The following is a 24,574-nucleotide window of genomic DNA, read 5'->3' on the forward strand; positions in this document are numbered from 1 at the left end:
CCAGTCATGTACCGTAATTCACTGCGGCATGTGGGCCAAGCAAAACCTGATTGTGTGGGCCAGAGCTGGGCCAGAGAAATTTTGCTATGTGGGTTTGTAGAGAGCATTTAACACAACTACCTCTAGGAGTCTTCAATGGAAATAAAACAGACACGCACAAAAAATGTGCGTACGCCAGCCGTGAAGCTGGCGTGGAGCTGCGCACATTCCCACGTTCAGCTCATTGTTAGTAAATCCAAACGTGAGCGATTCTGAGCGCGAAACCTGGCGCACGCAAAGTTTTTGTGCGTACGCAGCGTTGATACATGAGACCCCTGGACGTTATAGTGCAATTTTCTGCAGACTGAGATATTAAGCTTTACAAAAACAAAAACAGCAGCCAAAGAAACTTTCCGAACAGAAGAGTCGCCTACACATTAGCACTGCCTAAACAAAAAGTGTGAACATTTGTGGGGATTTTGCTTATGCCATTGAAAAGGCCCTTGCGAACAACCCAACATCATGTGCAGAAGAAAGATTTAATGTTTTGCTTTCTTCTGTTTGATCTTCACTCCCAACAGCACCAGAAAGACATGCAGCCAGTTGCAGTGATATTAACCGACCACTCTTTTATTTAAAGTGTTTATCTTGTGTTGTATATTTCTATACAAACCTCTATACTTCCTTTAGTAGAGCTTCAGGCAAATTACATGTTGTAAACCCCCCCCAAAACACAATCAGTCAACAACTTGCCTCTGGGCCCTGAATGCTCCGACTACGGCCCTGAATGTGTGCGTTGGCAGTGCATTATGATCCTCTAATAGGAGGATGCAGAGAAGGTGATAGATAAAGAAATGAATTAGAAAGTAAGTGAAGGTATTTAAAGTGTTCTCACTGTGTTGTACTTCTCCTAAAGTGCTCGGTGTCGTAGTCAGCTTTTCAGCAAGATGGATAACAACGCTGCAACTGGGCTTTAATCAGCCTTCAGGAACTAATTTTAAAGATGCCAGCCATTATATGGACAAGTAGGAGGTGCACAGGGATGTGTGCATTTATCTATAAAAATGCAACGAATTAAAGGTTGCTTTGTGAACAGAAACGTGTTGTACAAATGCACTTAGGCGGAGAACTATACTAAGAAAATAAATTGGGATTTTTATGCGTCATGGATTTATATCTATATGGTTCTGGCACTAAGAAGCGAGGGAGATCATTTTCATTTTTTAGCCATCACCCTATCTCTGTGTTCTTACAGCCCAAAAATAGATGACTAGTCAAAGACATGAGGAAGACACGGGCAGTAAAGATCTGTTTCCATGACCTTAAAACTTCAACATGCAGGTCAGGAAAGAAAGGAAGACCCAGATGCGAAAGATGCACTTCAGGTCGCAGGAATCAGTCGTCAAGCCTGCATTGGGCAAATTTCCTTAGCTTGGCCTATCAATTTTTAATTCGACTACAACACAAGTGATAACATCTTACAAATCTAACAAATACCTGAGGTTCTATATGGACAGTGTTTTTTTGTTGGAGAACAAATACAACAGAGTAGGGATGTAACAATATTGTAAATACCGTCATACCGCAATAGTAATTTTTTTCAATATTGCCGTAGGCGCATGACTCAATAAAACTATATTTCTGAGAAAAGTTTGCTCAGGCGAATGAAGCGAACGGGAGGTAGCGGGAACTAAAGTTCCCATCAGCCCAGGCGTGGCCTTCATCCTTTGCGGTCTGTTGTTGCTACAGATCCAGTAATGTGGAAATGGAGTGTGTTGCTAGTAGCGGGGATGAAAAAGAGCTGGAAATGATTGAACCTAAAGCGGGTTTTAAATCGGATGTGTGGAAGCATTTCGGTTTCTCTCTAAAAAGATACGAAAAAGGAGAAAAGGTGACAGACAAAGAAAAAAACAGTATGCAGGCACTGCCAGACTGTGGTGAAATATAAGTCGGGGAATACGACTAATAACAGTCATGGGGACTGCAGAACACAGCACACTTGTTAGATTGATGCAGACATTGACTTGTGCTGTAAAGAGACCTCTATCTCACTCATGGCTTGTCCTCTCAAGTGGTGGAAAGACAATGCACAACGTTACCCACTGCTGTCAACCTTGGCTAAATCATATCTCTCTGTCCCAGAAACCTCAGTCCCAAATGAGAGGGTTTTTTCTGTTGCAGGGGACATGCCCAGAGATCCCAGCTTTCACCAGATTATAGTTATATGATCATTTTCCTTAAAAAACCCATCTCTATCTGAGTGATTAAATGTTGAATGTGATGAGTTTCCAACAATACTAAATTGAAACTTTATTTTTTGTATATGGTTTAATAGTTTTTTGTTATTAAAATTGAAAAATTGAAGTTCCTGTTTCGAAACGTACAGATAGATGGCTAATTTGTATGTCATTGATATGTTTAGTGCTAAGGTAAATAAACACTTTTGGCACTTTTTTTTCGAGTCTTTTCATTAGTTTTGTTATTCCTGTAAATTATTCAATAAATACCGTACCGTGCCATTCATACCGAGGTATTATCATACCGTGAAATTCTGATACCGTTACATCCCTACAACAGAGGCTATATTTTTGAAGAAGGCTGAGATCATATGGGGTGGGCAGCAATATCTTGCTTGTTTTCTATCGAGTCTTATTCGCTATGGAATCACAGTCTGGTTTGGAAACCTGTCTGTTCAATTAAAAAATTAATTGGTTCATATTCAAAAAACAGCCATGAAAATGATAGGAATAAAACAATACAGGCCCATACAGACCCTATAAACAGGAGGTCATGAGGAGAGCCATAAGTATTAGTGCTGATTCCAAACATACCCTTGTCAGTGAGTATCAGCTGTTACCATCAGGAAAAAGACTGAGAATGCCAATGTGTGAAACCAATAGACTGAAGCTGTTATTTGTTCCTACCTTGATAAAACTCTTGCAGACATCCCAATTTGGGAAAAGCCATTTCCAGGGAATATATATCGGATCTGTGGGAAGCGGGGGATGGTGCGCGACATATCTGAAGAGTGGTGGGGGCGTGTGCGCATGCGACGTATCTGAAGAGCGGTTGGGTTGAGTCGCGGGAGTCTCCGGTTGCATAGAGAAGTAAGCGGGCATTGAGACTTCCGGATGCCCGCAAACGAAAGGTAATCTCCCAGAAATCGCATATCTCCTGCCTGGTCCTTAAATACATTGCACACCCCTCTCCACTACATGGAACTTCCGGGAGACTTGGGATGTCTGCTGTTGAACTCTACTAATAACACTTCATCTGTAGCACATTAGCACCTGACTGGGTTCTGTGTTTTATTTATTTCATATTTATATACGGTCTTATCTTGTAAACAATGTATGTTCTTAATTGTTTTGTTTGTTTTATTTATTCTACTGTCTGTTTAGAGCGATGTTGTAGCATCTTTTTGCCCAAGACAAATTTCCTCTCTGGGACAAATAAAGTTTATCCTATCCTATCCTACACCAGTATGCCCCAGTTCAATGTGTGAAGGCACTAAAGCCTGGATTATACTTCTGCATCAAGTGATCGGCGGGACCCCTTGGCACATGCTGTTTCTGTTGCTCAGCAATAACACTTCAAAAACGCTAGTTGGCAGTGAGGTGTTAATGTTCCTATGTTTCGAGTTTCTACGCAGGTGTTTTGTTTTTTCTGAATCTACAAGTGGCTCAAGCTCGCTCATTTTGAGGCGGACGTGCAACAACATTAACCATGAGGTAAACACAAAACAAAACTTTCCATCCGGAGCTCCTTCACAGGACTCCACACTTGTAAACAATTGCTCCATCGGGCTTGCGCGACTCTCGGTCCCACCCAGACTCGTCAGTGCTACCAAGCCGACCAATCACAGAGCTTGCGCTAGGCGAAATTTTTTGAGACTTTGAGAGGTGTGCATCAGCGAAGCCAATGGCCACGGCGTAGGGCTTTGCATCAATGCATAGGCTGCGCCGTAGCATACGCGTGCGCTTGACGCAGAAGTATAAATCAGCCTTAAGGATGCGCTATCCAAACCATGCCCAGGCACGTTTCCTGGTTCATTTGACAAGTGTGAGTGGTCTGAATCAGGCCCAGGTGCGGTTTAGTTGGCTGGCCCCGGCCCGGTTTGGAAAAGGTGTGCCAAAGCGTGGTTCGGTTGGCCTTTGGTGCTGTATGATTGCAGTGTGAGTGCTAAGTGCACTTCAGACCAAAACCGAAGAGGCGACGCCACTTATAAGGGCTGTTTCATATGGATTTATTAATCATTCTTACTTTTCAATGAACACAAACTCTTATAGTTTATTAAAGATGCCAACCCCTTGCTGCACATCAGCTGCACCTTCAGCAAACCTCCTAACACGGAGAAGCACAATGACTTTTATGATAATGTATGAGTGTTGAAAGTTGTAGATCTATTCAGCAGAAGATCTGACTGTGTGACACGGTACCCAAACAACTAAAATGATATAACTAAAGAAATCTCCACTGTGCTCAGCGAGAGCGCTTCTCTTCCTGTTAAACTGAACAGTTGCAGCATCAATGGCATAAGTGTGTTACTAGTATGCCGCCCTTAGTCACAACGCGAAGGCTGAGGTTACTGTCGGCATCGCGCTGTTTTATTCTCAGCGTCTTCATCTAGTTGGTTTTGGTTGCACTGAGATGAAACATCCGCGTTGCATATGTGTGAGCGCACGGTAAGGTGTTCATCTATCGTGTGCTCGTGTCTTGCGTCTATTTGTGTTGTCCAAGCACGTGGCTCTTTGTTTACACTTTGGCCTCTCTCTGTGTCATGTGCTCTCCCGTCTATTGTCTAGTCCCATCCTCCTTGTTAACCCATTATTAGTTAATTATGTTCATCTGTTTGTGTGTTAATTTACTACAGTTTATAATCCCCTCATGTCTGCTGTCCTGTGCCAGTTCGTCATTGTATGTCACCTTGTCGTGTGTCTGATCCAGTCCTGATTCCTGCCAGCCTGTCCAGTCTAGTTTGGTTTTGTTTATGTTTTATCCCTCGGGGTAGTTTGTTTTGCTGTTTTTGCCTTTTATTTTGTTTAAATATGAATAGTTACTACTTTATCCTGCACTTGGGTCCTCGCCCCTTTTTCCCCTTACCGTATCGTGACAGAACTGAAGAAATGGTCCTTACAAAACCCCATAACTAAAAGTCTAAATGCTTGGAGATCGATCTGCCCAACTCTACCCGAAACAATTTTTTTTTTTGCGTCATTTCTTAAGAGAAAGCTCTTTGATAATGGGTTTGACTGGGCTAAAGTAGAGGCAGCTGTCCAGATTCCTGAGCAGATCTATAATCATCCTGTGATGTGTATAATTATATCTTGGATGTCAAGAAACAGAAGTGGCTGAGAGGGCAGCGAGTAGTGACAAGACGCATTTATTGTTTTTTTTCCTTTTAAAAGAGTCGAGTCGCATTAAAATTCGCCTAACTTGGTCTTTTGAGACAGAAGTGTTTATAGTGATGTACATTTTCAGATCTCAAACTGATCTAAAGAGAGTAACTGAGAGTAAACGTTGAAAACACAGTTTAATGTGCACTTGACGACACACACTAGAATGCGTAAGCATGGCCGCCTACATTTGCACAGACAGAACACATATTGCATGATCAGAAAACTTGGCTCATGCAGTCAGAGTGATGAAATGCAGAGAAAACCGACTGTCTGACTAATGATTTGCTTCAATATGTAAAGTTCTCTAGCTGTGTGCTGCTCAATCAAGAACTATACCCTAGCAGTGGTTCTCAAACTTTTTTTCATCAAGTACCACCTCAGAAAAAAAATTGTCTCTCCAAGTACCACCAAAATAAGCAGTATTGAAGTGAAGTAGGCCCAGTAAAGCAACTACAACTCTGCACAGTTAAAAAAACGTGGCAGATTACCTCAGAAATATAGGCTATATGGCATATATGACATATTATATACATAATTTTTGGTAAATTTTGAAATGTGTGTAGCATGTACATGACATATTTTATTCCTCCGTGTACCACTAGAAGGAAGCCTGCGTACAACAGTTTGAGAACCACTGCTTTATAGCATTTACGACACTTTAATATTCATTTCAAGAGTTCACACTTAGCTGATAATCAATAAAGCGTATTTGGCATGCTGTACCGGGAGAGAGCCCTGAGCTCGTAATATCCTCGAGTTCGGGGCTCCCTCCCGTTAGAAGGGCAAGAGGGGAATTCGAGGTCAGGTAGGTCTCGAGAACTCCCCTGCTTGTCACCGTGAGAAGTGTAAACTCGGGTTCTATTGGGTGATAATTTGTTTTAGTCGATTGGCTATGGTTTATGTTTTTGGACGGTGGGGGGAACCCGGGGATAACCCACGCGAACACGGGGAGAACATGCAAACTCCACATAGAAACACCAACCGGCCCGATGGGTTGGACTGGCGGTGTTCTTGCTGTGAGGCAACAGTGCTAGCCACTGGGCCACCGTGTCGCCCGATCAGAAAAAGTGGGAGGATGTAGGGGTGGAAAGGGGGAGAGCTTCAAGACGAAGATAACTGGAGTGAAAAACTCAGGTCATTTATAATGCTTCCGTAATCATCTAATAGGACTGATTACGGAGCTAACAAGGAGCCAGCCGTGTTGATTATAAGCACGTGATCCTCTCGAAATTAGTTTATGAATAAACCGCACTTATTCATTTTCCCCTGGCTTAGTCTTTATTTAAGAGATCGCCACAGTGGAATGAACCGCCAATGATTCTAGCATATGTTTTACACTGAAAACGCCCTTCCAGCTGCAACTCCAGTAGCGGAAAACCCCCATGCACACTTATTCACACAAACTACAGATTTAGTATATTCAATTCACCTGTACCACGTCTTTCTTTGGACTGTGAGGAAAACCAGAGCACCCGGAGGAAACCCACGAAAACCCGAACCAGTGACCTTCTTGCTGTAAGGCGACAGTGCTAACCACTGAGCCACCACGCCACCCCAACACTTAATTAATAAATGCTAAAGCATACTTGAGTAATAGCTATAGTGAACTGATAAACTTTAATAAGTGCATACTTTAGTTTTTACTGCAGTGAATTACTCTATAATTGTAGAAACTACAGCATTGAGTAATTTGCTTCTATTGCTAGCTGTTGTGTAATATCAAAATTACCACAACAAATTAATTCCAGTATAGTTTAGTTCACGAAACACTAAAGTATTTACAATAAATTACTAATTAAACAGATTTATCAGCTGCTGTTGTATAAGACTGAAGGGCTTTATCCTGAAAAAACAACCGCCTAGAGGAACATTATCCTGCTTATTACATGGCTAAGTTCCACAAAAGTAAACAATTAGACACAAAACATTGATCTGAGGAGCTACAATACATTATACTGTCTCTATTTATTACTATAATAACTATTGCTATCATAACTCTTGTGCTATTATAATCTCTTATTAAACACAAAGCTTGCAGAAAGAAAAACGGCTAAATGCAGCTAAGCTATGTATTATTTAGGCACAAGATGGTGCCAAGCAGTTAAGAACAAGTTAAATAATGATAACGATAAGTGTAGATAATTATAATAATAAATATGTATATGAATATGCTCACTAACAATCAAGATGATTCATGGTAACCGAATGAGTCAATGTTATTAGTTTTAGCAGTTGTTATCTGGTATTGTTACACAGCTGACTGGAATACTTGATTCTGATTGGTCAGTTGCGACATCCCAAGGAATGTTATTTCCACTTGATGATGCTCATCCAGGAACTGTAAATTACATTGACTGTCAGTGAATATGTTTACATCCACATATTTACATGCACATACATACATACATACATACACGTCTGTCACGCTGCTGTTTTTGACTGTTTGGCGCCATTTTGTGAATAAATAATACATAGGTTAGTGTATACTCCATTCATCCAGTAGTTTTGTTTCTGTAAACTTAGCATTTCTGACTGTTTGGCGCCATCTTGTGTCTGATTAATGCGCAGGTTAGTGTATACTCCATCAGCTGTTTTCATTTCTGTCAGCTTGACATTTTTGATTGTTTTGTGCCATCTTGTGTCTGAATAATGTGCAGGTTAGTGTATACTCCATCAGCTGTTTTCGTTTCTGTCAGCTTTGTGTTTTGGCTGTGTGGCGCCATCTAGTGTCTAAATAATGCGCAGGTTAGTGTATACTCCATCAGCTGTTTTCATTTCTGTCAGCTTTGTGTTTCTGACTGTTTCTCTTCATCTTGTGTCTGAATAATGCACAGGTTAGTGTATACTCCATCAGCTGTTTTCATTTCTGTCAGCTTTGTGTTTCTGACTGTTTCTCTTCATCTTGTGTCTAAATAATGTGCAGGTTAGTGTATACTCCATCAGCTGTTTTTGTTTCAGTCAGCTTTGTGTTTCTGTTTGTCTTCATCTTGTGTCTGAATAATGTGCAGGTTAGTGTATACTCCATCAGCTGTTTTCATTTCTGTCAGCCTTGTGTTTTTGACTGTTTGGCGCCATCTTGTGTCTGAATAATGCTCAGGTTAGTGTATACTCCATCACCTTTTTTTCATTTCTGTTAGCTTTGCATTTAATTAAAGAATTAATAAACTATTATTGCTAAGCGCAATGTTTTGTGTCTAACTTTTGTTTTGTGGCAATTAGCTGTGTAATAAGCAGGATAAAGTACATCCAGAAGGTTGTTTTCACTGAATAAATCGCTTTAGTCTTATACAAGAGTGCTCTGCAAGTACCTTAAAAAATGCACTGCACTGTAACAATGCTTTTGCATTCTCTATTGCACTTTAAAGATTTCTAAAGATTGCAGATTGTGAGGTGTCTGAAAGCTGCTGGATTGAGTCTGATCTGCAGTTTGGTGTTTTTGCGATGGTTTGCTCTCTCAGACCAGCCTCAGCACCTGCATGTGCTCATTTTGAAAGATGTTGCAGACACAAGAATGTGTGCGGTAAACACAAGGGAGCTGTGTTTATAATAAATCAGCTTTAGTGGCCTCTGATGGAGGTGATATCAGTCAAATTTATGCTGACGGATCACTGGGTCCTGTTCTGCAACACTGCTGTGCTTCCATGAAATAGGGAACTGCTAGATCAGTTTGGCTCAGTTATGCATATAGTATACACTGAAATACTGTTCTAAATCACAACATAGACTACTTCCTAAAGTTGCAAGTACATATATAAGTGATCGATTTAACCAACTATTTGAATCAGCTATCCCTTTAGCGTGTCAATAATGACTATAGTGGAGGTTTTGTTTGGTGTAACTATAGTCAGTAACTAGGTGTGCCTTGGCTTCGCTCCCGACGGTGAACAGAGGAAAGAGATAATTAGAAGGAGCACACACTGGGTTGGGACTCAGTAATGGACGTCTGGTCACCCTGAGACTAAACCTGGCACATCTTCACTACACTCTAAAAAAGTTGATTAGTGAGGAATACTGACATACAGTTTAAGTCAAAATTATTCAGCCCCCCTGTACTCTTTTGTCCACAATTTCTGTTAAACGGAGATTTTTTTCAATACATTTCTAAACATAATAACTCATCTCTAATAACTGGTTTATTTTCTATTTGCCATGATGACAGTAAATAATATTAGACTAGATATTCTTCAAGATCCCTGTATTCAGCTTAAAGTGACATTTAAAGGCGTAACTAATTAATTAGGGTAAAGTTAGGGTAATTAGGCAAGTTATTGTATAACAGTGGTTCGTTCTGTGGGCAATAGAAACAAATATTGCTTGAGGAGGCTAATAATATTGACCTCAAAATGTTTTTATTCTAGCTGAAATAATACAAATAAGACTTTCTCCAGGAGAAAAAATATCATCTGAACTGCTGTGAAAATTTCTTTCCCCAATTAAATATCACTTGAGAAATATTTGAAAAAGAATAAATATTTCAAAGTATATGTAATAGTTTTGCTCTCGACTGTATGCTTCGATTCTTAAAAAATGTACATTTTAATTTACTGAATTTTTCTGAAGGGCGACGCAGTGGCACAGTGGGTAGCACGTTCGCCTCACAGCAAGAAGGTCGCTGGGTCGCTGGCTCGAGACTTGGCTCAGTTGGCGTTTCTGTGTGGAGTTTGTATGTTCTCCCTGCCTTCGCGTGGGTTTCCTCCGGGTGCTCCGGTTTCCCCCACAGTCCAAAGACATGTGGTACAGGTGAATTGGGTAGGCTAAATTGTCCGTAGTGTATGAGTGTGTATGTGAATGTTTCCCAGAGATGGGTTGCGGCTGGAAGGGCATCCGCTGCGTAAAAACTTGCTGGATAAGTTGGTGGTTCATTCCGCTGTGGTGACCCAGTATTAATAAAGGGACTAAGCCGACAAGAAAATGAATGAACGATTTTTTCTGAATGAAATTTGATTTGTTTTCATCTTATGAGCAAAGCGGCTCATTCTGAAAACGTAGTCCAGTGGACGTTTCTGGAGACCGTGAAATACATCCCGGGAGTTATGTATTTTGCAGTTTTTGTATTTGTATTTAGCCTATTTATTTTGTATTTAGCCTGCTGTGTGCGCTTTTTCGCATCTCAAATGTCTCTCTCGAGTGTCGTTCGCACCCATGCTGTTCTCGCGTGAACCCACTAGAGGCTGCTATCAACCGACTAAACGGGCGACCGGCCTATCGACTGACCCACCCGCCTCCTTCCCTAAACCCAACCAATTTTACATATTGACCCGCCCGCCCGCTTATTTCCCTAAACCCAGCCGATGGTTTATAAAAGCCACATTCTCACCCTGTTTTTTACTCGTTCGTTTTATTTTTCGGACTTTGTTTTTGTCTTACCTGATTTCTGGAACTGCTCTCCCCTGGACTCGAACCTGGTCGTCGTGGTCAACTCCTCTCTACATCTCAAGTCCGCCAACATACACAAAGAGCTAATTGGACAAACTGGTTGCAGCGGGAAAGCCCTCCACACAGAGGTGAGCAGTCAGCCAGTAAGCGACAAAAGGAACTGAGTCATACCGCCCCGTAGCATTCGCTTAAAAAATGAAATGCAGTCATACCCACCTCCGACTACGTAATTCACTGTCTCCAGAAACATCCGCAGGTCTACGATTTCAAATTGAGCCTGTGTTGTAATTAGTAATAAAGTATTTAGTAAAGTAGTGATTTCCAATTTTAACTTATCTAGGTTAAGACAGTATGCAGACAGACAATATGCTAATTACATTTATTAGGCTCCTCCCCATAGTCTGATTATTAAAATTTCACAACATTGTTTTTAAATAAAGGGCGTCACGGTAAAAAAATCACCTCACAGCAAGAAGGTCGCTGCTTCGAGTTCCGACTGGGTCAGTTGGCGTTTCTGCATGGAGTTTGCATGTTCTCCCTGTGTTGACGTGGGTTGGTGTTCCCCCACAGTCCAAAGACATGTGTTTTAGGTGAACTGAATAAGCAAAATTGGCCGTAGTGTGTATGTGTGTGAATACGGGAGTGTATGGGTGTTTTCCAGTGTTGGGTTGCAGCTGGAAGGGCATCCGCTGAATGGAACATGTGCTGGATAAGTTGGTGATTCATTCCACTGTGGCGACACCAGATTAATAAAGAAACTAAGCCGAAAAGAAATTGAATGAATGTTTTGGAATAGAAGTGATAGTCTGACAAACGTCTTCAGTCTTATAGAAACAAAAAAATTGACAAAAGATGTATGAAAAACAGTCATGCTGTAAAAAATCACTTAATAAATCAAGCGATTTTATTTTTAGCTTATTTTTAACATCTTCAGTCCAAATTACTTTTGTTCATTAGAATACATCTTTAGATTTATATTCTCCATTGGCTCATAATTCAAGTTGTGCTTATTTGTTGGCGGTGATGTCCTGCTAAAGCCTGTAATGACGGTACTAGCACACATTAGAGGTCAGTGATGGCCGTGATTCATGCGTCTGCTTTCATTCTCAGACGAGGTTTGTTTCAGACTGTGAATCGCAGGTCAGTTTCTCAGTTCTGTATGTGTTTCTCCAGCTCATTACCACTGCAGGAGGAGAAGGAGAATCCACTGCAGGGCAACAGTCAAGAGCTGACACTTCAACACAGCATTACTGCTGATAAAGAGGATTTGCAGACATCAGTGCAGAAAATATACTAGGCTCAAACAAGCTGAAACTTTAGAAAAAGTCATAATGCGCTTTACTAACTTTTTGACAATATACTTGATTTTATTTTCAATTCATGCATCTGATCAGGGTTATATAGTTGGATAGTTCACCTGAAAATTTGGACTTACCATTTACCCCCTCAAATGATTCCATTCATTCATTTTCTTTTCGGCTTAGTCCCTTTATTAATCTGAGGTCGCCATAGCAGAATGAACCGCCAACTTATCCAGCATATGTTTTACACAGAGGATACCCTTCCAGCTGCAACCCATCGGTGGAAAAAATCCAAAACACTTATACACTACAGACAATTTAGCCTACCCAATTCACCTGTACCGCATGTCTTTGGACTGTGGGGGAAACCGGAGCACCCAGAGGAAACCCACGCAAACACAGGGAGAACATGCAAACTCCACACAGAAACGCCAACTGAGCCGAGGTTCGAACCAGCGACCTTCTTCCTGTGAGGCGACAGCACTGCGCCACTGCCTCGCCATTATGCAAACTTAATATAACCTAATATAAAACTGATGAGTTATAAAAAAATTCACCCCCTCAACACCTTTTTTTCTGCTGTAAAGTTGGCCATTCTAACAGTGGGCTCAATTGAAATTTGCTCTATTATGGAGCCAGGACTAGCGGATTTTCGATGAATTGCAGTTTCAATTACTTCCGTATTGGCCTCCCGAGGGACAGCGGGAGGTTGCCGCTTACGCTATATACATTTCTGGAGAGAGCCACATACGTCCCAGGAGGTACGTCTTTTTTTTTATTTGCAGTTTTCGTGAATCCACTAGAGGGCGCTGTGTTCGCCTTTTTTATTTTTTTGAGATCTCAAATTTCTCTGTCTGCTGATCTTGTGTAAACCAACCAGAGGCAGCTGTTGACTGAACTAGACTTGTTAGTTTGTCTTGTTAGACCCCCACCAGAAGAATTAAACACAATAAGAAAGAAGAAGTATGTTTGGTTAATATATGGTATCATAAAAGAAAAAGATTGATTAATCTGTAGTAAGTCTACAGATTTTTTTTCTACGATTTCTAAGATTTCTTTTGTCCCCACAGATTACAGTATTACTTATTGGGCCTAAATCCTGTACACAGCAGATCTCACAACTTGACCTGCCGTTAGAGGGATACAAAGTTAGTGTTAGCTCTACTATTAAAATATCTGGGTGTTTTATCAGACAGCAACTTAACTTTTGAGAATCATATCCCCATGTCACAAAAACTGCCTTCTTTCATCTGAGAAATATCGCTAAATTATGGAGTATGCTATCCATATCAGATGCAGAAAAGCTAGTCCATGCTTTTATGACCTCTAGGCTGGATTACTGTAATGCTCTGTTCGCTGGCTGCCCAGCATCCTCTATTAACAAACTTCAGCTAGTACAGTTATTTCTTACCAGGTCTACAAAATATGATCACATCACCCCAATTTTATCCTCCTTACACTGGCTGCCTGTTAAGTTCTGTATTGACTATAAAATATTGCTTCTTACCTATAAAGCTTTAAATATTCTAGCTCCTGTGTATCTAACCAACCTTTGAAACAATAACTATTGTAAAAATCACAATACAAATAAAATTGAATTGAACTGAATAAGGAAGAGGAGAGGGAACCTGAAATGAAATCCTGGAGACTCTGAGCAGGATTGAACCATTGAGTAGATTCTGAGCTGAATTGGACTGGAGAAATCCCTCTCAGCAGGGCAGATGGTGAATGCTGATCCATAGTTCCTCAGCACACACTGCATAAATGCAGCAAAACTCCCTCGAAGTCCATTCCCAGACAGCTTTTTAGTTGAGGTGTTAAGTCCTACATAATGGAATGTGCATAGGTAGCTGTCTGGGTAGTAGGTCTGGTAGGCCAAATCTAAAACACAAAAACAAAGAAAAAAGACCTTAATGTGGCCTTCAAGGGATGATTCTGCTGCTGCAGAAAGAGCATGTGAAAAGATGGTGTGTATATGTTAAAGGAAACAAAATGCCACAAAATTAGAAAATTAAAGCCAGAACATTTCTCACACAAGTGGAGTATAAGGCAGAACAGAATCAAGAGTGGGAAAACACAAAAAATATTTAAAGCCAAAATAAAAAAACACTAAAACTAAAATGTTAATCATACTGCAATGCATATGAATGTGGTTTGCGCTATTTATATCTGTATTTAATTTATATATAATTTTATTTAATTTATGTGCTAACATAAATTTTTTAATTTAACATGCTCTTTACAGTCAGTAATCATATCACCCCAATTTTATCCTTCTTACACTGGCTGCCTGTTTCGTATTGATTTTAAAATGTTGCTTCTTACCTATCAAGCTTTAAATAATCTAGCTCCTGTGTATCTAACCAACCTTCTGTCTTGCTCTTTAAGATCTCAAAACTCAGAGCTTCTGGTAATAGCTAGAATAGCAAAGTCTACTAAAGGAGGTTGAGCCTTCTCATTTATGGCTCCTAAACTCTGGAATAGCCTTCCTGATAATGTCCGAGGCTCAGACACACTCTCCCAGTTCAAAACTAGATTAAAGACCGATCTTTTTAGTAAAGCACACACATTACTTAGCGATATGATACATGAATGTGCTCTACACAGGTTTCTGCATCTCGTTTATATACACTATGAACAGCAGCTACGCTAATTATACTCTTTATTCTCTATTTCCACCTGGGGATACTCATCCTGAGGCCCTCAGACTATGCCGGGCCACTGATTCGATCTAAGACCAGCGACGAGATGATCTCAAGGTTTCCATATCCTGGACCAGGCCGTATCCTGAGCAGCTGCTGTGGTGGTCATGGAGGAGCGGAGAGCATGAGACTGATTCCTGTGTCGCTCCAGGGACAGACGAGTCTTCGCTGAGGTCCAGCTTCCAGCCTCCGGCGCCTTGACTGCAGCTTTGCACAAGACGTTTGGCCGGTGGAGAAATGGTCGTGCCCAACTGAGCCTGGTTTCTCTCGAGGTTTTTTAATTTTTCACTTTCGTCAATTGGTGAAGTTTTTTCCTCACCGCTGTCGCCACTGGCTTGCATGATTAGAGATCTGTAGTGTCGGGGTTCTGCCACTCTGGTCTTGTAAATTCTTGTTTTGGTGGCAGAGCTCGGACACTACCCATGTCTGGTCCTGTCTCTGTGTGCGCGCGCCGTCGTGGGTGTACGCAGAGTGTGCGCGCTCCTGCTTGCTGCGGTCCTCAGACGCGTGCGCTCTTGTACTCGTGTTTGTGTTTTCGTCTGTCTGCAGCGTGGTGTTTCATTCCCAGCGTCTCAGTCTTGTTGGTTTCGGTTTTGGTCGGCGCTGGGATGAAGCATGCACGCTGCATGTGTCAGCGCACGGTGAGTGTTTTCATTCATCGTGTGCTCGTGTCTTGCGTCTCTTGTCAAAGCACGTGGCTCGGCGTTTACATTGTGGTCACGTGCTTTTGTTGTGTGCTTCAGTGTTGCTTGTTATGAACACGTGGTTAATGAGCTTTTTTAATTGGCTGCGTGTTCTAGTCTCGTTTTATGTGAGCGCATGGCTTGTGTTGTCTCTATGTGTCATGCGCTCTTCCGTCTATTGTCTTGTCCCACCCACCTTGTTATCCTGTTTGTAATTATTATTTTCACCTGTCGGCCTGTCTGTTCATTGGTTTGTCTTTCCTATTTATTCTCCTAGTGTGCTCTGTTCTGTGCTGGTCCGTTGTTGATTGTTCTCTTCCCTGTTGTATGAGGACTGCTGATTTCTGTACACCAGTGGTTTAAAGTAGTGTCTTGCCAAGTTCCAGATCTTGTCTAGTTGAGTGTATAATATAATGTTGCGTTTTTCCCCACATGGGGAGATTTGAGTTTTGTTTTTGTTTTATTTTTTCAATAAATTCTTCATTCCCCGCATTTGGGTCCTCGCCTCCTCTCCATCCACCCCCATACCCTGACATGTAGAGCTGAGCATTGATGGATTTGCTCTTTAGTGTTTGGACTCTCAGTGGTGACCAGGCCCGGATTGGCTAATCGGGAGGACCGGGAGAATTCCCGGTGGGCCGGTCCGTTTTTTGGCCGCGAGGTCCGGTGTCCCTAGCTCCAGAATCTGTTGCTCTCAGCAGTCACACTTTTTAAATGTATTTATTTACTTGACCACAGCCTTTTTATTCATTATTTTACTTTAACTCTTCTGTTTTTGTCTATTTTAATAATGATAAAACTCAGCTGCGCCTCCTTTTTGTAATCAGCTGTTGTGGTCCAGCGGTTAGCACTTCAGTTAAATACGCCGCTGATCAGGGTTCGATCCTCGATAGAGCAATTTATTGTTTTCATTTTTATTGTTAAGAAATATAATACTGTTAGGGTTGTTGAACATTTGAAGTTCTAAAGCAGCTGTTTTCTCAAAAAAAAAAAGACGTGATAGTGTCATTAGAAACAGATTTGGAAATGACTTTATTTTAATATAGTCAGTTGTGAACTGAGGTGGGCCGGTCTAAGGCTTGAAACTCCAGAGCTGAAAAGGTGTTCCACCTTAATAGGTGGTGACTATTAAACCACACTGAACTGAGCTAAACTGAACTGAACTTAAGCTGCTTTGACACAATCTACATTCTAAATGCGCTATACAAATGAAGGTGAATTGAATTGAATTGATTTGCTGTTTTGTTTGGTCCATGGTAAAAATTTTTTCAATATTTTTTTCACAGAATCCAAAAATGCTTCCAACCAACCAAAATGTTCTCCCCGTGTTGGCGTGGGTTTCCTTCGAGTGCTCCGGTTTCCCCAACAGCCCAAACATATGCGCCACAGGTGAACTGAACTAAACTAAAGTGGCCGTAGTGTATGAGTGTGAATCAGTGTGTATGGATGTTTCCCAGTAGTGGGTTGCCGCTTGCAGGGCCATCCACAGTGTAAAGCATATGCTGGATTAGTTGGCGGTTCATTCCGTGGTGGCGACCCCTGATTAATAAAAGGACTAAGCCAATGGAGCCAAACTTAATAAGTGAACCAAATAAAACAAACAACAAAAAAAGCTAAATTAACTGGAACTAAACAAAATTAAATAAAACCAGACAAAACAAAGTAATCGAAACCACTAAAATGAGGTGGAAGAAAGCCAAACTGGATTCTGTATCATTCTCTTTTGTGAGCAGGACCAAAGTCAAAAGCAAACATACCTAAATGACAGCAACACAGACAGGTCTAAACTAAATAAACACATATAACACATGCTTCTGTAAATAGTTGCATTAATGAGAGCATGTTTATAATTAATAGGCCCACACGGAATCTGCGCGCAGATTTCTGCAGATTTTTAGCCCATCATTAATTCTGTTTATTTACTTTTTAACTTTTATTTTACTAATTTATTCAATTTTTATTCTGTAATTTATTACTTTTATTTTATATATTAAGGTTTTAGTTATGATACTCCGCTGGATACTCCCAAAATAATTCCGCATAAATCCACAGATTTTTACCAAAATTCTCCGCAGAAATAGCAAAAAACCTCCGCAGATTCCATCTGGCCCTACTAATTAATCCCTAATTATTTAGCAAATTAAGAACTATCGTTGTTATGAACTGTGTGTAGCCATTTGAATCTTGTTCTTCGTTATAATCTGACGCTTCCACTTCTGGATTTGCTAGCTCTGCGTTTTGCATGCCACATAGACTTGTTGTGGTAAAACTCTATTTTTCTCTCCCTGAGCTAGTACAAGGCCAAGCGCTCGCTCAGAGAACTATGTTGCCCAAAGCGCTGCCAAGTTTTCTGACCACTCCCAGAGTTTAAGCAGCTCTCGCTCTGCTAATAACATACTAGCTGAAAAAAACCCGTGAGGGACTTGCTTTAAGGAGCTGTCCTCCTTATTTAATTATGTTTCTGGTGTTTGACCTAAAGGCTTCAGGTCTTGCTGCTTTGTTTTTTTCCCATAGTCCTTCACACACAACACATTGTGTCCCACTGAGAAATGGAAACGCTGAGAGCAGCTTTAAACTGCTGACAATGATCAACTAATCACACACACACACACACATATTAAACATTAAAATATCAATGCAAGTCAACCAACTTATTTTATTTATATAGGACTCTGCTAACTTCAACGTACAGTAACATCTGAGATAAACAATAAAGTATCATCTCCAGGGACGGATTAAGGACATATTGGGCCCTGGGGCTTTAGCAAAGAGCCTCATTTATTTAATCTCCTATACTTTTTGCTATTATTATTAATTTGATAATTAAAGTTATTATCTAATTTTCCACCATTTAATTTATTATTGATTATTAATACATAAAAAAGTAAAGTATACAACAAAAAAGTATACAAAAATATTAGTATTGATTATTCCGAGTCCATAATAGTCCAAACGGTGATGATAAACATGGCAGTTTGCCCAGGTAAAAAAAAAAAAGTGCACTAAAATGCACTTTATTTAAATATACTTGGTGCATTTTTCAGTAATGTACGAAAAGTGCTCTATTTTCACACACTAATTTGTACTTAATGTACTAAAAGATAGTAAGTTAAACTTAATACCATCTAAGTGTACTCAACTGTGCTATTGAGACACCCTGAAATTGAAATAAAATGTGCTTTTAACATACTATATCTGTATTTTAAAAAATATATTTAGTTACAACTAGAAATACACTTGAACCCTAATTTTAAACATTTATATATATATATTTAAGAATAGCTTAAAGCAAAATAGTAATATATTAAAAGAATATACAAAATGTGAAAGCAGTGTGCTAAAATACACTTTAAGTACACTAATTATACTTTTTCAGTACTGTACTAAAAGTGCTCTATTTTCACACACTAATTTTGTAACTAATGTACTCAAAGATAGTATTAAGTATATGTTAAGATAAACTTAATACCATCTATGTGTACTCAACTGTGCTTTTTTGAGACACCAAAATGTGCTTTATACATATTATATCTGTATTTTAAATATATATATATATATATATATATATATATATATATATATATATATATATATATATATATATATATATATATATTAGTTACAACTAGAAATACACGTTTTTAAAATTTCAGTATTGACTGGTACTGAATTCCAGTATCGTGTAACCCTAGTGGCCATGAAGGATTCTTGTAAAACTCTCGATCATGACAAATCTAAATATCACCCCCTAGATAAATATCACCCACATGAACACGGGTATTTTAAAAAACTATTTTTCCCACATAGCAAAATTTCTCTGGCCCAGCTCTGGCCCACACAATCAGGTTTTGCTTGGCCCACATGCCGCAGTGAATTACGGTACATGACTGGACCGACATGGCTTTCAGACAAGGGCCAAACACGGACCATATCTGGGCCAAGTCTCAGCCAAGTTAATAACTCATAACTGGGCCTGAACTGGGCCAGATAGGTTGGTGTGTCACGATTGCAATGAAATTGATAAACCCATGGAGTGATGCGCTTTAGGCACACTATGGGCACGCTTTTTCTCAAAGTGACCTGATTGGTAGAATTTTTTTCTTTACTCAAAAATGATTTTAGTGTATTTTAAATGTGGGTCAAGACTGGCCAAACTCACATGGCCCACTTATCAAATTTTTAAATCTGGGCCAAATACTACGTTTTTCATCTGGCCCAAATCTTGTGTGCCGCCTTAAAGACGGTGCCACCTCTGCCAAACCCGGGCCATGTTTGGCCCACATGCTGTATGCCAGTGCCGGATGAATGCCTGCTGTGCCAGCTTTATGCCAAATTTGGGCCAGAATTCTTTGCTACTAGGGTTCCTATGTGGTTTTGCTGTTTGTCAACACAAAAACAGTGTCAGGTGACTAAAACCGTAACTTTCTAAAAACTCTGGCCAGGGTGAAGATTTTTAGAAACTCCGGGAACAGCGTGGTCATGTGAACACTACAACCAGAGTTTTGGCCTCATGGCATCAGCGTACCCGCTGTTTTATCCTTTCTGATTGGCCAACATGGCTGGGTTCACACCAATCGCAGAAGATGCGATTGAGGTGAATTTCCAGCCTGATCTCACGAGGAAACATAAGTATTTTACGTTTTGTCAGTTTAGTGGCTAATTTGTACGAATTCGTATGAGTTAAGTCATACGAAAATGTACGATTTTAAAAAGGAGGCGTGCCACCTAACCCCACCCGTCACTGGGTGATGAGCAAATCGTACTAAATTGTACGAATTAGATCATACAAATTAAAACGAATTAGCCACTAAATCAAAAAGTTACGAAGTGCTGCGAGATTGCGTTGGAATTTCTCACATTCACACCAAATGCTTCACATATTCCTCGTTATTCGCATCGCAGGACAGTTATCCGTCTCTGTTCTCATGTTTGTATTGACTTGTATGCAGTGTACAAATACTTAATTCCGTGTTTGCAGTGAATCCAGCATGAAAGACTTTCATCCCCGCTGTTGTTTGGGCAGTGGCGTAGCGCAAAATGCGGGGGCCCCCCTGCAGGGATCACTGACGGGGTCCCCTGATGAAGGGAGGGGGGGTTGGTGGGTGGAGCGATCACAAACTGAGGGGACGGGGAGAGTCGGTGGAGCAACAACGCGAGGAAGCGATCATAAATTGAGGAGCGGGAAAGGGGGGCGGGGTGGAGCGACAACGCAGGGAAGCCTTCACAAACTGAGGAGCGATCACAAACTAAGGAGCGGGAAACGGGGGTGGGGTGGAGCGACAACACGGGGTAGCGTTCACAAACAACTGGCGAGATCGTCAAAGTAGCCGGAAGTCATTCATTTTCAATGAGAACCGGTGGCGAGGAGCAACACGGCCGTCTTCTCCAGTGTGGGCGTCGAGGAGGACTTGAAATCAAGTCAACTTAATGGTAATGAGCTATGACGCGGTTCGGCGGCAAGCAATCAGAATGAAGTAGTCCACCGTTTGAGAGGAGTTCAGAGAACGCAGACCTGTGAACTTTGGTTCCGACCACAGTTGTTCCCAGCGGTTTGATTATTGCGGTTGCCGGATTTTCAATTATTGAAAATCGCGACCACACGGGGTCCCCTAATCACGCGGGGCCCCCCCCCGCGGTGGCCCGTCCGCGACGCCACTGTGCTTGGGCATTCCCTTAACAGTGCAGTTCATGTGGACAGATATTTTTTTAAACGCAGACAGGGGAAACTCTGTTTATAAAAATACCTGTGCACGTGTAGACGTGGCCTAAAGCTGATTGTATTGTCGCATTCTCTTCATGCTTGATTCATTTTGAGTCAAAACAAGTGACTGTCAATTGCAGTCGCTTCAGCTCAAGCAGAGTATTTTCATGGTAGTCGGATTGCTACTTGAGCGCTACGTGGATTAATTGTCTCTGTATTTTGTATATCTAGTGAGGTCTGAAGCCGCGAGTACTGTGTTGTCCTGCCAAGGGCCCGTGGTTCACACACACTGAGATGTTAGCATATTCCAACTGCTTGGAATTCCTTCCCGCCGTCCGGAGAGCACACACTGTGTTTTAAAACTTGTTGGGCCCTTTCAAGTTTTATTTGAAAGTATGTAATTACATTCTTGAAAAAATAACAGGTCTCTGGAGAGATTTATATTGAGTATTAAATGTCAAGGTTTGAAAAGACACGGTTAACGCTCGCTCATCCACTTAAGAGCTTCTCGATGGCCTGAACAGTTAAGAGGGTTTAAGGATATGGATGTGCAGTAAAAATAAATACACTGCGGAAAAAGAAAGAAAGGTAGAGGAGCCGGAGCACAAACACAGGTGCAGGTTGGGGCTTCCTTAAAAGGGCTGGCGAGCTTTTTTTTTTTTTTTACTTATGACTTGTTCTGAAGTTTAGTCAAAGCAGGTCTTGAGTTTAAGGATCTAGCTTTCATATCTGATGGTCTGACCCTGAAATCTGATTGAAGCACAAGTCGGATGTAAAAAAATTATGCTTATTAAGCATTTATTTTAATAAATGTAATTTGGCTGTTGACACCGAGCTTTCATTAGCAAAAGGACCCATCTAGTTAAAATACACTCTCCAGCCACTTTATTAGGTACACCTTACTAGTACCAGGTTGGATTCCCTTTTGCCTTCAGAACTGGCTTAATCCTTAGATTCAACAATGTACTGGAAATATTCCTCAGAGATTTTGCTCCATGTTGACATGATAGCATCACGCAGTTGCTGCAGATTTGTCGGCTGCACATCCATGATGCCAATCTCCCGTTCCACCACATCCCAAAGCTGCTCTATTGGATTGAGATCTGGTGACTGTGGAGGCCATTTGAGTACAGTGAACTCATCGTCATGTTCAAGAAACCAGTCTGAGATGATTCACGCTTTATGAAATGGTGTGTTATTCTGCTGGAAGTAGCCATCAGAAGATGGAGACACTGTGCTCATAAAGGGATGGACATGGTCAGCAACAATACTCAGGTAGGCTGTGACGTTGACACCATGCTCAATTGGTACTAATGGACCCAAAGTGTGTCAAGAAAATCTCCCCCACACCATTACACCACCACCACCAGCCTAACCCATTGATACAAGGCAGGATGGATCCATGCTTTTATGTTGTTGAGGCCAAATTCTGGCCCGACCATCTGAATGTGTCAGCAGAAATGGAGACTCATCAGAGCAGGCAACGTTTCTCCAATCTTCTATTGTCAAATTTTAAAGAGAGCCTGTGCGAATTGTAGCCTCAGTTTCCTGTTCTTAGCTGACAGAAGTAAGTAAAGTGAATTTATATGTTGCATTTATCTTGTATGGCCATACAACCAAAGTGCTTCACAATCATGAGAAGGGGGTGTTTCAACACGGCATCTACTTGGATGATGTGACAGCAGCCATAGGACAACAGCACCAGTGCGCTCACCACACACCAGCTATAGATGGAGTGGAGAGACAGTAATAGATCCAATTCGGTAGATGGGGATGATTAGGAGGCCATGATGGGTAAAGGCTGATTTATACTTCTGCGTCAAACACCGGCGTATGCTACGGCGCTGACGCATAGCCCTTCGCCGTGGCCGTCACTGACGTGCAACTCTCAAAAAATGTGACTACACGTCGCAACAACGCGTAGCGAAAGCTCTGTGATTGGTCGGCTTGGTAGCGCTGACGAGTCGGGGCGGGACCGAGAGCCGTGCGAATGGCGCGAACCCAATGGAGCGATTGTTTACAAATGTGGAGTCCCGTGAAGGAGCTCCGGATGGAAAGTTTTGTTTTGTTGCACGTCCGCCGGTTGCTGCCTCAAAATGAGCGAGTTTGAGTCACTTGTACATCCTGGAAGTGTTCAGGAAAAGCAAAATTGCAGCGAAGAAACTCGACACAGAGGAACATTTACACCTTACTGCCAACTAGCGTTTCGGAAGTGTTAATGCAGACCGACAGAGACAGCGCGCAGAAGTATAAATGCACAGCCACGCGCGTTGCATGCGCCGTGGGTTACGCCGGTCACTTGACGCATAAGTATAAATCTGGCTTTAGGGCCGATTGAGGGAATTTGGCCAGGACACTGGGTTACAACTGTACTCTTTATGAGAAGTGCCATGGGATTTTTATTGACCACAGAGAGTCTCGGTTTAATGTCTCAAAACGGTGCCCACTGACAGTATAGTGTCTCCTTCACTTTACTGGGGCATTAGGACTCCACATGTTGAGCACCCCCTGCTGGCCTTACTAACAGCACTTTCAACAGCAACCTAGTTTTCCCATGTGGTCTCCCATCCAGGTACTGACCAGGCTCAGAAACCAGCTTGTTTTTTTGTACTACAAGCTGATTGGACGTAGTAAAGTAGGCATTTATTCAGAAAGATGGGGAAAAGGGTTTGGGGAGAGTTATTACAACCTAATAGACACCTGCTCACTATTTCGGTTTGTTGTCAAAACTGACAGCTGGAAGGGCGTGGCTAAATATGTTAGCCCCGCCCAGTACCTCAGACAGACTTGTGCCCCATTCACACGAGGCTGCAGCGTCAACGCTTGACAGAGGGCGTGTCTGAAGTTGAGGCTGACGCAATCGTCAAAGCAGCCGTAGTCAGCCAATGAAATTAGTCCACAATCGGCTACAGTCTTAGCTGGTGTATTTGCATACATCGACCTAATTGGCTGACGCTTCCAAAAGTTGAGCAAGTCCCAACTTGTGCAGTAAGCACCGCCACTGAAGTTGCGCCGACGAATCCACAATGCAGCTCGGCAATGCTTGACATCACCCATTCAAACTAAATAGGAAGTGTTGAAGTTGACGCCCCGTGTGAATGCGGCGTTAATCTGAGAATTTAACTGAAAACAAACAGGAAGTGCATTTCCAGATTTAAATTTTAGATTACAAGGCCAAACAATTTCGTTTTTCTTAATGGCATGCACAGATGAATTGTTGACCACAAAGCTAGCAACGTGAGCTAAGAAAATCAATATGGTTAGTTTTGATTTTGTGTGTACTTTAACGTGAGATTGTTCCCTTTATCTATGGACTTAAGGCTTATTCTTTTTACAGTAGTTAGTGTTAATTACAAGTATATTTTGACAGTAATTTGGATTTCTCTGCTCGATGTTTAAGTAGATTAAGCGCTTTTCCCCTTAAGCGCTTTAA

At 41.3% G+C, this 24,574-nt stretch overlaps 2 long non-coding RNA genes across 2 annotated transcripts in view; both read right to left on the minus strand.

Moving 5' to 3' along the window:
• Positions 1 to 2,271: 2,271 nt before the first annotated feature.
• LOC103909099 (uncharacterized) overlaps positions 2,272 to 24,574 on the minus strand; it is a 502,230-nt gene continuing 479,927 nt past the window's right edge. The window contains exon 3 of the long non-coding RNA XR_658762.5: positions 2,272 to 2,547. This is a non-coding gene — a long non-coding RNA (uncharacterized lncRNA). The remainder of the gene's footprint in view (positions 2,548 to 24,574) is intronic.
• LOC141378398 (uncharacterized) overlaps positions 12,048 to 24,574 on the minus strand; it is a 19,134-nt gene continuing 6,607 nt past the window's right edge. Inside the window, exons 3-4 of the long non-coding RNA XR_012392963.1 lie at positions 13,563 to 13,936; positions 12,048 to 13,471 (exon numbers count right to left, since the gene is read on the minus strand). This is a non-coding gene — a long non-coding RNA (uncharacterized lncRNA). The remainder of the gene's footprint in view (positions 13,472 to 13,562; positions 13,937 to 24,574) is intronic.

Source organism: Danio rerio, chromosome 17, assembly GCF_049306965.1.
Source record: "Danio rerio strain Tuebingen ecotype United States chromosome 17, GRCz12tu, whole genome shotgun sequence".
Classification (NCBI taxonomy): domain Eukaryota; kingdom Metazoa; phylum Chordata; class Actinopteri; order Cypriniformes; family Danionidae; genus Danio; species Danio rerio.